The 14,929-nt window shown below is 33.5% G+C and overlaps 1 pseudogene; it reads right to left on the reverse strand.

Moving 5' to 3' along the window:
* Positions 1 to 220: 220 nt before the first annotated feature.
* LOC125821601 (putative disease resistance protein RGA4) lies at positions 221 to 11,917 on the reverse strand (annotated as a pseudogene).
* Positions 11,918 to 14,929: the final 3,012 nt, after the last annotated feature.

Consider the following 14,929-nt stretch of genomic DNA (forward strand, 5'->3'; position numbering starts at 1 on the left):
GCAAATAATTTTCATGAATGCAACTCTATACTGGCTGACCCTGTCAATTGTCCACGTCATTGTAATGGACATGAACTTACCTTTTCTCATAATATCCATTGCCAAAGTGGTTATCCACCTCTGTTAGAAGATAACTAGAACTAGTGCATATCAATGAAACAACAGCAAGTACAGAAAATAGATTTCACATTATATAAGTAATAATACAAATACAATAAGACTAACGAATATCCAGATTTGGAATGTGAGCAATTTTGTGCCAGTCTTCTCCTATTTCTGTATCACAGCGCGTTCCCACTTCTGGACAACCAGTAACTCCTAAATTTGTGAGGGCTGTTAGGTGCTGCAATCCCTCGGGTAAACATTTTAACATCTTACAGTGTTCAACAAATAACTCCATGAGTGAAGTTAAACCTTTCACCCCTTCCTCGGGAAGACTCTCTAGTGCGTCACAATAGTCAATTGTCAAACTCTGCAAAGCATTGAGACTAGCCAGGCTGGTAGGCAGCTCTTTGAGATTCTTGTAGTAAGAGATAGTCAAGTATTTGAGATTTGTAAGGCTTTTGAACATCTCTTCTGGGAGTGAAGTCACTTGGTTGTTAGCACCAAGACGGAGGGAAGTAAGACTGCTAAGATTAGATATGGTGCTCAAACCTGTTGCATTTGTGCCGCCATGAACTTCTAATTTCTTGAAAGATGAAAGGGTTGGAAAAACAAACATAGGGCAATATAGAATCGCCATCTCTTCAAGCATGGGGAATTTCTCTTCTCCTTCCTCTTTCACCAATCCTTTCAAATTATGAAAGAACCAGATACAAAGTCTTTTCAGGGATGGAAATCTTCTTCTTGTGGGGAATCTAGAATGAGCATCCTCCTCCTCAACATACTCAACCTCCGCAGACCCGTATTGTAACTCTAGACTTTCTAAACAAGGCAGCTCCCCAAAGGGTGGTAAACACAAGCAGTTTTTGTAGCTTGTAATTCTAATAGAGACGACCTTCTCCAAAACTGAACGGTTTATCCAGCTTGGAAAACGGAATCCTCCTAAGGCAATGATTTCTAAATTTTTCAGATTGGGGTGTGGTTTGAGGGCTTCAAGCACTTTAACTTCTTCTGCTTCATAACTATGTGGCCCGTCGATGCCCCAACTCATGGTTAAAGAATGCAGATTTGCTTTTGCAGATAAATTGGCATCTTTTGCATCCTTATCATTCTTCACTCTCTCAAGATGTGTGATTGAAATTGGGCCATAGAGATTTAGATTTTTTAGTTCACCAGGTTGATAACCCTTCTTGTTTCCCACAATAAAGCAACCTAGAGTCTTAAGGCATGTCAACAATCCTATCCTTGGTGGAGTAGAAGTCAATGGACAGCCATCAAGTACAAGATTTCGGAGACTACCAAGTTTACTTGTTTGTTTTGGCAAACAATTAAGTGGGTAGCAATTATGTAGATCAAGAGTCTGCAGATTTTGAAGCTTGCATAACCTCTCTGGAAGACTACGAAAGTTATTGTGAGACAGGTCCAGGTATCTTAAATGTAATAGATTTCCAATGGAAGAGGGTAATTGCTCAAGTTTTGAGTAACTTAGATTAAGCACCCTTAATGAGACAAACTTTTTCAAGAGCGAAGGAGAGTAAGAAGACACCACTTCAGCGAAACCAATGGACATCATATGTGTGTAACTTTTTACATTTGTTTCACGGATATTGCTGCTTGATATGCTTGCTGAAAACAGAGATGTAACCAAATCATGAATGAGATTATGCATCTTGAAATAAGTTTTACCGGATTTTACTTCAATCTCTTGGAAGAAAGACCTCAAGTATAATTTGCTCCATACTTCAATACCCACATCCTCTAACTCCAAGTTTCTTTTGATAAAAGAAAACCATGTGCCATCCAGAGAGTGATGAGATTTTCCTTTATCATTTTGGTGTCCTTTGGGAATACTGCACAATATGCAAAGCATTGTCTCAAATCAAGTGGAAGGTGATGATAACTAAGTCTCAAAGCAGGCAAAATAGAACTTTCATCTTGAGGCAGACTCCAAATGTCATTATCTCTCACATGTTCTCATTCACTTTCTTCTCTCTTGAAGTGTAAAAGACCACCAAGAGTTTTAGCTGCTAAAGGTACACCACCACATTTCTTCACAATCTCCTTTCCAATGGCCACTAGATTAGGACTTGCTTCTCTTTGTTGCCCGAATGCACGTTGCATAAACAACAGTAAATCTGTTGGGATATATACTATTAATCGCGTGTTTAGATATAGTATTTATTATAGAATAATTATTTATTTATTTTAATAGATCATATATTCGTTTATGGTGCTTGTTTACTTATATAGTAGATGATTTAGTGTATAGAGTTTAAGCTTATACATAGAGGATTAAATCATCGGTTCTTATAAGTATAAAGTTTTTTTTTGTTCACAATCTAAGATGGAAATTGGAAATGCCATCGGTACGATTGTAGCACAAGATTATATGTAGTTTATCTTGATTATGGGTATGATATAGTTCCAACTTCTTGTGCTAGTGAATTTTGTATGTATTGAATGGGACCGAGTAGAGATAGTTGCTTTAGACTGACTGACAAAAGCAATTCTCTAAACTATTAAATGTACTTACATTCTTAATCCTGATATAACTATTATGATCTGTATATGTTAATCATCGTTTTGATTTATTAAAAGGTGAGATTCCAAGATGGGTCAATATTCTTGGTAGATTGGATGATGATGATATATATTGGTGAAATAATAAGTTAGTTGATGGAATCCATGTCTCAATATAGAGATTGATGATATGCCTTTTTGAGAAGCTTAAAAGTTTTCATCGTGTCAAACCTTGCAAGTGGATTTAAGAATCCGACACATGAAATAAGTTAACAATGCTCTAAAGGAAATTGATCATTGAATTAAGTTCGTCAGTAATTTAATTTATTGATTAGTATCTGTAATCTTAACATGGGGAATTACATATGTGTCTAATGGGGAATTCCGAAATATAAATAAAGGAGTGCAATTACGAATTTCTAGTGGAATGATTTGTAATTTATTATGGTAATAATAATTTAAATTAATTATTTGGAATTATTTTCATAATAGGAAGCCTCGGTAATTAATTCTCTGGTCCCTACCGTGCCCATATTTATCTAGAACTCAGAATTTATTGTAAATGAAAAAAAGGAGAAGTATGCGTCTTTCTCTATTCTAAGGAAAGGGAGAAGTATGTATCTTTCTATGTTCTAAGGCAAGGGAGAAGTATATCACTTTTTCTATTCTAAGGAAAGGAAGAAGGACATGACTTTTTCTTTTCTAAGGAAAGGGAGATGTACATGTCTTTCTATTCTAAGGAAAGACATGATATTCCTTTTCCTTGGACTAAGAAGAAATCTCTATAAATAGGGATTCTTCTAACCCTTGAAGAAAGGATAATTTTTTCCATAAAATACTTGTCCATCCAAGTATTGAGAGGGTTCGGAAGTGAACTTGGGATCACTGTAGAATACCGTAGAACTGTGGTCTAGTTTGTGGACTAGCTTATGAATTTGCTTGAAGTTTCTAGTGTCGACTAGCTTCTAGATTCACTTGAAGGTATCAGCTCACGCTTCAAGAGGTAATTCTGAAATTAAATTCAGAAAGTTTATATGCCCTAACATGATTGTACTTGTTCTAGTATAAACAATGTGTTGTTTATTATTCATGTAAGTTGTATGATTATGGTATGCTTCCGCTGTGCATATAGTTTTCCAACAATTGGTATCAAAGCCATACTTACATCTTTATAGATAACATAAAATATATGTATGTGCAATTGTATGTATGATTCATGGTTGGTAAATATATTTTTATCGCGAAAAAAGATGAATCAGATGAAACTCTAAGGTTTTTGATTCGTTGACTAAAGTACATACGCTCTTAAATTTTGAGATGATCAAGAGGGCAAAATGTGTTGGCGACAATTTTTCACTTTCACGTGGGAATGGACAGCAATAGTAAACATTTGTCCTAATGATTATTTGAAGTCCTTTATTTTTTAAATTAATGGAACCCAAATTGAAAACTTTTCATCAGTTAAAAGAAAAGTTAAAGTTCAATGGATTTGTTTTATTTAATAAATGAAAGTACGAACTTCTGCACATGTAATTGATTTTTTTTTGGCGGCTAGTTGCAATTTTTTTGGGTTGTTTCTTATTAATCCATCAAATTTGCAAAGCTTGATAAGAAAGGGAATCATAGAGGTTGTTGATGAACAAATTATCATTGAACTGATTGTGAAGTTTTTTTTCAACTTAATAAATTTTGTTCTTGACTAATTGTTGACTCCAAACCTTGTTAAGTGGTGGTGGTAGTCACTCTTCAGGTCAATTGAATTTTATTTTTTTTGTTCAATAATTATTTGAGCATGTTATTCATTACATATATATCAATTTGTATAAATTAAGATTTTTTTGGTTAATAAATAGTTATCACTTAAGCGATTTATTTCTTTGAAATCGTTGAAAATTCTTTAGACTTTATACATGTGATAATATATTTTGTAATAGATGAATTGAGAATTATGATTAATAAATAGGATTCACTAAAATGATCTATGTATTTGAGTCATTAGAACATCCACAATTCATCAAGTATAAATTATTCTAAGTGAATATTAGTGGTAAATATTTATTTACGTAAATGTTGATTTACCTTAAAATACTAGTAATGCTTAATTAATTCATGAGAAGAGATATTGAGGTTTTCAGTCAAAAGAGAGAAACATAATATCTTGGATTCTCAAGTGTATTAATTTAGAGAATAATTTATTATAAGAAGGTATTGAGTGCCTCAGCCAAAGGAATGACACAACATAAGTTTCATGCTCATGAGATAATTATAAAAAGAGAATGAAAGTCTGAATCATGTTATTTTAATTTTTAACTATGGTCTAAAATGATTGTTTTTCAAATTTGGTCATATTTTAGGTGATCATGAATTTTCTGATCTCTGATTGACTTGAAATTTGATGGTTCCATCGAAAATTATTTAGATGGGTTTTAGGTAGTTTGTCAGATTAAAATTTGATCTGAATATGATAAAGTCATATTGTTTTAATTCCTAAAGATACTTAAGCCACTTGAATTTGAATTTGGTCATAGCTTTGGAAATATTTTTTATAGACTCTAATTGACCTGAAATTTGGTAAGTTCATTTGTGATGGACTAGTAAGAGATACTCATTGCTATGTGGTTATAGTTTTGAGGCCCTTAAAATGGGTTTTAAGTCACTCTTTGGAATTAAAATGTGATAATATAATCCTTTATATCAGTTTTATTTATGTTAAATGTGGTACATGATTACACATGATGAGTTAACATGAATTGATATATGATAAGGATATGGATTTGATTATTTTTCTTAAATCGTTTCAATCTGAATTTGATCATAACTTTGGAGATTAATATTATTTTTAAACTCTAATTGATCTGAAATTCAGTAGGTTCATCAGAAACAGTCAAATTAAAAATATTCATAGTTATGAAGTGATTTGGCAATTTGAGGTCGTTTAGATGAAGTTATTTTTTTATATATATTTTTGTATCTTGAAAATTAATTTAAATGAAAATTACTCGACTATGATACAGAGGTGATAGAGTTTGTTCTCTATGGTCTTCATGACTAAATTTTATTGAAGTATTAAGTTCATGTGTTGGCTTAGACCTTCCTCCATAACGGATGAAATTAATACAAGTCATTAAAATTTAATCTCTAATTTTGATTATCTGTATTGACTCTCCTAAACTGAGTAATATTTGATTGGATCAATGGATCTGCTGATAATGATATTCACTTGACTTAAAATAACATATACTCTCCATTTGAGTTAGCTTTTGTTCTAAATTTGTTGAAGTGAATATCTGACACCACATATGTATGTTGCATGAGTAGTCATTTTTTCATCAAACTTTATTGTTCAAGATGCATTGATATCTATGAGGTGTGTTTTTGAATTTTAATATTCAATGTATACATAAACATGCTTTTCTTTTGGAATTTTAGAATTTCGTTCTTTATTCTTAATTTGTGTATCTATTTCACAAAATGATGATATATGATAAGGAATTATTGAGCGGGAAAATCTTAAATTCTACTTTGGCCAAATAACGTTTTCAATCAAATTGATCATAGTTTGGAATTCGAAAAAAAAAAGGAACTCCGATTGATCTGGAATTTGGTAGATTCATAAGAACGACATAGTAAGAAACTAATTTTTTGTGGATCGTTATATGAGTTTTTGGTCATATTTGATTAAATAGTAGTGAAGTATTAATTTTATGTGTTGGCTTAGACCTTCCTCCCTATCGGATGAAATTGACATAAGTCACTATGTATTTAATCGTCTAGTTTGATAATCTGTATTAACTCTCCTAAACTGAGTAATATAGGATTGGATCAATGTAACTAGAGGATTTTCACTTGACTTAAACTAACAGTAGACTCTCCATCTGAGTTAGGTCTGTAAAAGTTATGGAATGAATAATCGATCATTGTACATGTGTATTGCATGAGTAGTTCTCCAATCCCATCGATTGGCTATTCGAGATGCATGGATATATATGTATAAATGAGCCCTAAATTTTGTTATTTAGGATTATTCGAAATATTATGATCTATTTAAAGTATGATATCTCATATTCTCAATAGACTTTACACACCCACTTAGTACTACTTAAGCTTTTCTTTTGGTAGAGATAAAGATATTAATTCAAAGAACGCATTGTACATGTACCTTATGTTTGAAGGAATTATTTTCAGTTTCTAACTAGATAAGAGATGAGTATTTAATATTTTTGGTTGTAACTCTCCTATCATTGAGTTTGATGAATATTTTATTTCTTGTGGTATATTGATGTGTGATTCTTTTATTAGTATTATTTCTCATGAATTGAATTATATTAATCTGTCTCATAAGGAAAAATATCTTTTAAATTGAATGAAACTTATCTGTACATTAGTGTCTAAGTCATTTATTCTAAATAGAATTTCGAGGTTGGTTAATGGATGAGCATAAAGGTTCATTGAAAGTGAAGTCACTACCAACATATGATTCTTGTTTAGAAGGAAAAATGACTAAGAGACCTTTCCTCTTAGAAAAGGAAAAAGAGGTAGTGATAAGTTATAATTAATCAATTCTGATTTGTGTAATAAATGAGCATTTGGGCAAGCGGTGAATTTGAGTATTCTGAGTTTTCAAAAAGGTTACTCATGATATGGATATATTTTTTGATGTTTTGTAAGTCTAAATGTCTTGATAAACTCAAAATATTTAAGACACATGAAAATAGCATCATGAAAAAATATATAAAGTCACTGCAATCTAATTGTAGTGACGTAAACCTCTTTGCAGAGCTCATAAGTCACTTATCTTATAGAATAATTGCATTTCAATTGTCTACACCAGACACTCTATAATAGATTGTTGTAGAAGAGAAAAGAAGTAGACTCTAATGAAGATGATAAGATTAATTATTAGTTATTTTGTTTCTTTTGGGATAGGTTCTAATAACTACATATCACATTCTGAATTCAATTTCTTTCAAATCAGTACCTTGAACAACTATAGAACTAGTTGGATTTGACATAAGTCTAATCTGTGACATTTTCAGATATAGGATTGTTCAGCACATGTGCTGAGTGGGAGAATAAGAAAATTGGGATTAAGAATAGAATGTGTGTGTTAATTAGATATCCTAAAGAATGAAAGAAGGTTTATTATAGTGTCCTAAAGAAAATAAGACAATTGTTAACACAACTGTCTAATTTCTAGAAAAGGATCATTTAGTAAACCATGCTCCTAGAAGTAAACTAGTTTTACAGGAATTGAACAAAGAAATAACATATGAGTCAGTTGTAAATTCAGACACTCAAGAACATCTAATTGGTATGTCAGAATTGACGTTCCATTGCATTTATGTAGTGGGAGAAACGTTATTAGACATAACAATACTACTACCTCAAGTAGTGCAAGTGATGTTGGACAAATTAAAGAACACTACATGAAAAGTAGTTAATATTTCATTACCGAAAGGTTTTGAGGAAAATATTAAGACTCAAGAACATGAAAGTGTGACTATTGTAGTAATACTTAGTCGTAGTGGGATAATCATAGCAAAGATTGATTGATTTTGTATATTTAAGAGGACTTTCATGATAAACCTCTGAAGATCTAATACAAAAACGATAAGTTACGACTCAGCATTACTAGACGAAGTTGCATAAGAAAATAACTTTGTAAGATCCTTTTGATAAGAAATATAAAAGGAATGTTTGTGAAAGTTGTAAATACATTGTTAACAGTCTAAGTGGGAGATTGTTAGGGCATATACTATTAATCATGTGTTTAAAAATAGTATTCTAATAATTTTCAAGATTAAATATCTTAGTGGGAGATTGTTAGGGTATATACTATTAACCATGCATTTAGATATAGTACATTATAACAATCGTGATGGTTAAAAGTCTAAGTGGGAGATTGTTGGGATATATACTATTAACCACGTGTTTAGATATAGTATTTATTATATAATAATTATTTATTTATTTTAATAGATCATATATTCGTTTATGGTGCTTGTTTACTTATATAGTAGATGATTTAGTTTATAGAGTTTAAGCTTATACACAAAGGATTAAATCATCGGTTCTTATAAGTATAAAGTTTGTTTTTGTTCACAATCTAAGATGGAAATTGGACATGTCATCGGTACGATTGTAGCACAAGATTATATGTAGTTTATCTTGATTATGGGAATGGTATAGTTCCAACTTCTTGTGCTAGTGCATTGTATGTACTGAATGGGACTAAGTAGAGATAGTTGCTTTAGACTGACTGACAAAAGCAATTCTCTAAACTATTAAATGTACTTATATTCTTAATCCTGATATAACTATTATGATCTATATATATTAATCATCGTTTTGATTTATTAAAAGGTGAGATTCTAAGATGAGTCAATATTCTTGGTAGAGTGGATGATGATAATAAATATTGGTGAAATAATAAGTTAGTTGATAGAATCCATGTCTCGATATAGAGATTGATGATATGCCTTTTTGAGAAGCTTAAAAGTTTTCATCGTGTCAAACCTTGCAAGTGGATTTAAGAATCTGACACATGAAATAAGTTAAGCAATGCTCTAAAGGAAATTGATCATTGAATTAAGTTCGTCAATAATTTAATTTATTGATTAGTATCTGTAATCTTAACATGGGGAATTGCATATGTGTCTAATGGGGAATTCCGAAATATAAATAGAGGAGTGCAATTAATTTCTAGTGGAATGATTTGTAATTTATTATGGTAATAATAATTCAAATTAATTATTTGGAATTATTTTCATAATAGGAAGCCTCGATAATTAATTTTGTGGTCCCTACCATGCCCATATTTATTTAGAACTCAGAATTTATTGTAAAGGGAAAAAGGAGAAGTATGTGTCTTTCTCTATTCTAAGGAAAGGGAGAAGTATGTATCTTTCTATGTTCTAAGGCAAGGGAGAAGTATATCACTTTTTCTATTCTAAGGAAAGGAAGAAGGACATGACTTTTTCTTTTCTAAGGAAAGGGAGATGTACATGTCTTTCTATTCTAAGGAAAGACATGGTATTCCTTTTCCTTGGACTAAGAAGAAATCTCTATAAATAGGGATTCTTCTAACCCTTGAAGAAAGGATAATTTTTTCCATAAAATACTTGTCCACCCAAGTATTGAGAGGGTTCGGAAGTGAACTTGGGATCACTGTAGAAGACCGTAGAACTGTGGTCTAGTTTGTGGACTAGCTTATGAATTTGCTTGAAGTTTCTAGTGTCGACTAGCTTCTAGATTCACTTGAAAGTATCAACTCACGCTTCAAGAGGTAATTCTGAAATTAAATTCAGAAAGTTTATATGCCCTAACATGATTGTACTTGTTCTAGAATAAACAATGTGTTATCTATTATTCATGTAAGTTGTATGATTATGGTATGCTTCCGCTGTGCATATAGTTTTCCAACAAAACCATCATGTGGAGACAAATTTGATAAATGATTTGGTTGCGACATTCCCATAATTGATCCAACCTTTCAAGACGAGTAGTAGCTTGAATGGAAGCACCTCTTGATCCAACCTTTAAGACTGCTCTTTACTTAGTCCACTTTTCTAGATCATCATTCCAAACATCATCTAAGACAAGCAAGTATCTTTTTCCATTCAATAACTCTTGAACCTTCTTTTGGAATGTAGCCAAGTCCTCGACATCAGGAGAACTTCTTTCAATACTTCCTATAATTGTCTTAATCAACCTTTTCTCATCAAAATCATCTGAGACACAAACCCATATTTTGGGGATTGAAATGCTTAGTCACTCTCTCATCATTGAAGATCATTTGGGCTAGTGTTGTCTTTCCTAGTCCCCCTAACCAATTATAGGGAAAACCGGAAGTTCTTGGACAACATTAACATTGTTTATCAGGATTTTCACTATCTCATCTTCCTCTTTGTCCCTTCCATACACTTTTGGTTCAGTTAAAACAAAACCTATTCCAAGTAGTGTGGACACAAAAGATTTGTGACAATTGAGCTCAGTAGAATGAGTCAGCAAGAAATGTAGAACACTTTTGTAAACTAAAGAGACAAAACAATCAGGTAGACAGGGATGGCAGATGGGGTGGTGCAGGGCAAACACACACAAACCCGCAAAGATTTCAACCAGCCACCTTGCAAAATTTGTTGTTTTCAACCCATCCCACCTCAGCACGCATAATTTTCTATGTTTTATTAAATAAAATGCTAGATACAATCCATTTGTATCGAAATCTTTCCCAATAGAACTGTTTCCTCCTATTTCCATAACAATTGTTTTTACAGTTTAGACTTAAGTTTCATAACTCACAAATTTGAAATTTCTTTTTTTTAGACGGTAAATTCGATAGAGAAAATCATATAGACAAATGTTAATGCAAAATGAATCCAGACCCCTTGCATTGTTTAGTGCCACAAAAATTCACACTTCCAATAGCAGATCCAGACTAAGTTTGACTAAAAGAATCTTTTGGACAGACTGATATATAATTGCATCATATTTTGAAGGAATAATTCATAAATATGTCATTTAACTTGGTATCAACTAACATCAATACCTCCTACTTTGGATGTGCATAAATAAACACTTAAACTTGTATAAAATTGAACAAGTAAACACTTGCGGCCATCATAACATAATACACATAGGAGCCAAGTAGGATGCAAATTGTCATATAGGACGTGTGTGTACTTTGTTCAACTGTGCAAATCCAAAATTAGAGGACACAAATGCTAGCAGATACCAAGTTAAAGAGCACGTTTATATATTATACCTTAAATAAATGCAAAGCTCACGTTAAAAAAATATTTTTTTAAGAACGGCGCCCGCCCCATTGCCAGAGATCACGGTTAACCCACGATGTGGTAACAAATTGAATCTAAATTAAGCTATTAATTAGTAGTGACACCTATTTCACGCGTGGAGGTGGCTTGTCTCTCTATAATATTTTCAAGGAGATGAAACTTGCTTCTTTCCTCAGCAATTGCATCTAGTTTCTCCATTATATCTTTCATCTTTTTGACAATTTCCCAAATCAAGATTGCTTGAATTTTGTTGCCTCATTTTTACATTCGCCCAATATGTCATCAACTTCATAGGCTACAGAATTGAGTTTCTGCAACCAATTCTCAATTGCCTTGTCCTTCAATTGCTTCTCCTGAGCATCTTGAAGCACAACATGAATTGTGGAAAACACACTCGACAGCTTTACAAATTCCTTTTCAAAATCGAAAAGCAATACAAATTTATCTCCGATGAAAGAAGCCAGATTTTCTAGAAGAACTTGAAGGAAAGCTTCCGCCATTTATAGAATTCTATATGAAGCACCACTCTGCAGATGCTAAGACTTGATACTTTGAGCACTTGAGCAGTGTGGGAATTTTATATTTCATGAAATCTGCAGATGCCAATGACTTTTCTGCCAAATGGCGGCTAAATTCTCTCAAATTGTCAACTTTGATATGCTAAATGGCCACCATATGTGATAGAATTTTGAGCTTGAAGCTCTTCTAGATAGAGATGAACAAGGAATTAGAAAGAGAGAAGAAGAGAGAATTTTCTATTGATCTGTATAATCGTCTAACTACAATATGAAGCATTCTCAATGCTTTTATACAGGCAGATTACAAAATTGTAGAAGCATCTAGAAGGTTCTTAACTAACACACCTAATGCACATGTCATCCTAACAACTTGTAACAAACCTCTCTGTTAACTAACTGTTTCTGTTAACTAACTAAATTTGTTAACTAACTAACATTGTGACACCACATTCTGTATCCACATTTTGTATCATCTGATCATTTTAACACACCCCCTCAAGCTGAAGGGTGCAAAACATTAAGCACACCAAGCTTGCCCAAGAGATAAGAATGTTGAGCTTGACTGAGCCCCTTTGTCAATAAGTCTGCAAGTTGTTGTCGAGTAGGGACATGTATAGTGTCAACCACCCCTGCTTTGATTTTATCCCTGATGAAGTGACAGTCTATCTCGATGTGTTTGGTCCTCTCATGGAAGACCGGATTTGCTGCTAATTGTATGGTTGATTTGTTGTCACTGAGAATGTTGATAGGACTTTGCACTTGAACTCCCAATTCAGTGAACAATCCAAGCAACCAAGTGACTTCAGATACAACTGAAGCCATGCTTCTATAAACAGCCTCAGCTGAGCTTCTGGAAACATTTTGTTGTTTCTTAGACCTCCAAGACACTAATGACTCACCAAACTTGACCACATAACTTGTAATGGACCTTCTAGTGTTGGGGCATGCAGCCCAATCAGAATCACACCAATAGGTAAGAGTAGTGGTAGGTTTGGCTTGCAACCATACACCTTGACCGATTATGCCTTTTAAGTATCTAACCACCCTAAGTGCTGCCTCCTAATGTGACTTCTTTGGGGACTGCAGAAACTGACTAAGGGTTTGAACAGCATAGCAAATGTCTGGTCTTGTAATGGTTGCATAGAGAAGCTTACCAACCAGTCTTTGGTAAGAAGTAATATCTAGTAGAGGAGCATCCCCAGTAAGACCATTTACAACATCATGATCAACTGAGGTAAGTTTCAAATTGGTCTCAAGAGAAGTGGAAGCAGGCTTGGCACCAGTGAGGCCTACATCTGCAATGAGTTCCAAAACATACTTTCTCTGATTGAGAATAATACCTTTAGGAGATCTGAGGACTTCAATGCCCAAGAAAAACCTGAGCTCACCTAAATCCTTGAGTTTGAACTTATGATGTAGACTGTCTTTAGCTTCAATGATCATTTTCTCACTAGTGCCTGTGATGAGTAAACCATCAACATAGACAAGAATAACCACTATGTCTGCTCCTCTGGTCAAAGTGAATAAAGAGTAGTCCTGAACACTTTGAGTGAAACCAGCATCCAACAAAGCAGTAGTAAGTTTCAAATTCCACTGCCTAGATGCCTGTTTAAGGCCATACAAAGACTTGAGTAACCTGCATACTTTGTTCTCCCCTGGCTTCTTAAAACCTTATGGCATGTCCATGTAGACTTCTTCATCCAAGTCACCTTGAAGAAATGCATTATAAACATCCATTTGTTATAAATTCCAGCCTCTAGACACTGCTAAAGCAATCACACATCTGACTGTCACCATCTTGGCCACAGGTGAGAATGTATCATAATAGTCTAATACTTCTTGTTGGCTGTACCCTTTAGCAACTAATCTGGCCTTAAATATCTCCACTTCACCAATTGCCTTGTATTTAACCTTGTACACCCATTTAGAACCAACAGTATGCATGCCTTCAGGTAAGTCAACTACCTGCCAGGTTTTATTGTCTTCAAGGGCTTGAATCTCCTGTTGCATGGCAAGAATCCACCTGTCATCCTTGGCTGCCTGTTTGAAGGTCTTAGGCTTCATATAGTCAGACACTTTACACAAATAACTCCTATAACATGAGGTTAACTTCTCATAGCTAAGAAAGTAGGCCAAGGGATGTCTAGTACTGATTTGCTTCCTGCCAGTAGTGATGTAGTCTTGCAACCAGCTTGGTGCTTTAGTGAACCTGGAGGTCTTTCTAATAGAAGGTTCCATAGGTGTAGGCATGACATGAGGGGAAGAATATATATCAGGTCTGGTGTCTACAGAACTATTAGTTGAAAACTGGGAATCATTATTACATAGAATCTCAGTAGCCTCAACATTGTCAGTAACATCACAATTAGCCTCAACATTGTCAGTAACATCACAATTAGCCTCAACATCAACATTGTCAGTTGCATCATCATGGTTAGGGTGAGTAACATCTTAAAATAAAGGGGAACCAACAAAGCTAGTAAACAACTCAGTCTGTGGTAATGTTGTAGTAAAAGGAAACACATCATCTTCAAAATGCACATCTCTACTCACAGATAACTTGTTTGATCTTAGATCCAACATTATATACCCTTTCTGCAATTCAGAATAACCTGTTAGAATAGCAAGAACAACTTTTTCTCTAAACTTGTCACTTTTAGGCAATACTGTGACATAACCAAGGCATCATATTACCCTTAGGTGAGATAGAGATGGGGATTTTGAATAAAACATCTCATAAGGACTCACATTATCCAGGGTAGAAGAAGGTAATCTATTCATCAAATACACTGCAGCTTTGATACAGAATCCCCAAAACCTAATGGGCAAATGTGACTGAAATTTGATAGCTCTAGCAATATTCAGAATGTGTCTATGCTTTCTTTCTACTACAACATTTTGCTGTGATGTTGGGTTCAACTGCTTTGATGAAAGATGCCTAAATCATGAAATAAAGTTGTACATTGAGAGTTAAAAAACTCAGTACCATTGTCT

This window comes from Solanum verrucosum, unplaced genomic scaffold, assembly GCF_900185275.1.
Source record: "Solanum verrucosum unplaced genomic scaffold, falcon-dt-bn FXZP01000126.1, whole genome shotgun sequence".
Classification (NCBI taxonomy): Eukaryota; Viridiplantae; Streptophyta; class Magnoliopsida; order Solanales; family Solanaceae; genus Solanum; species Solanum verrucosum.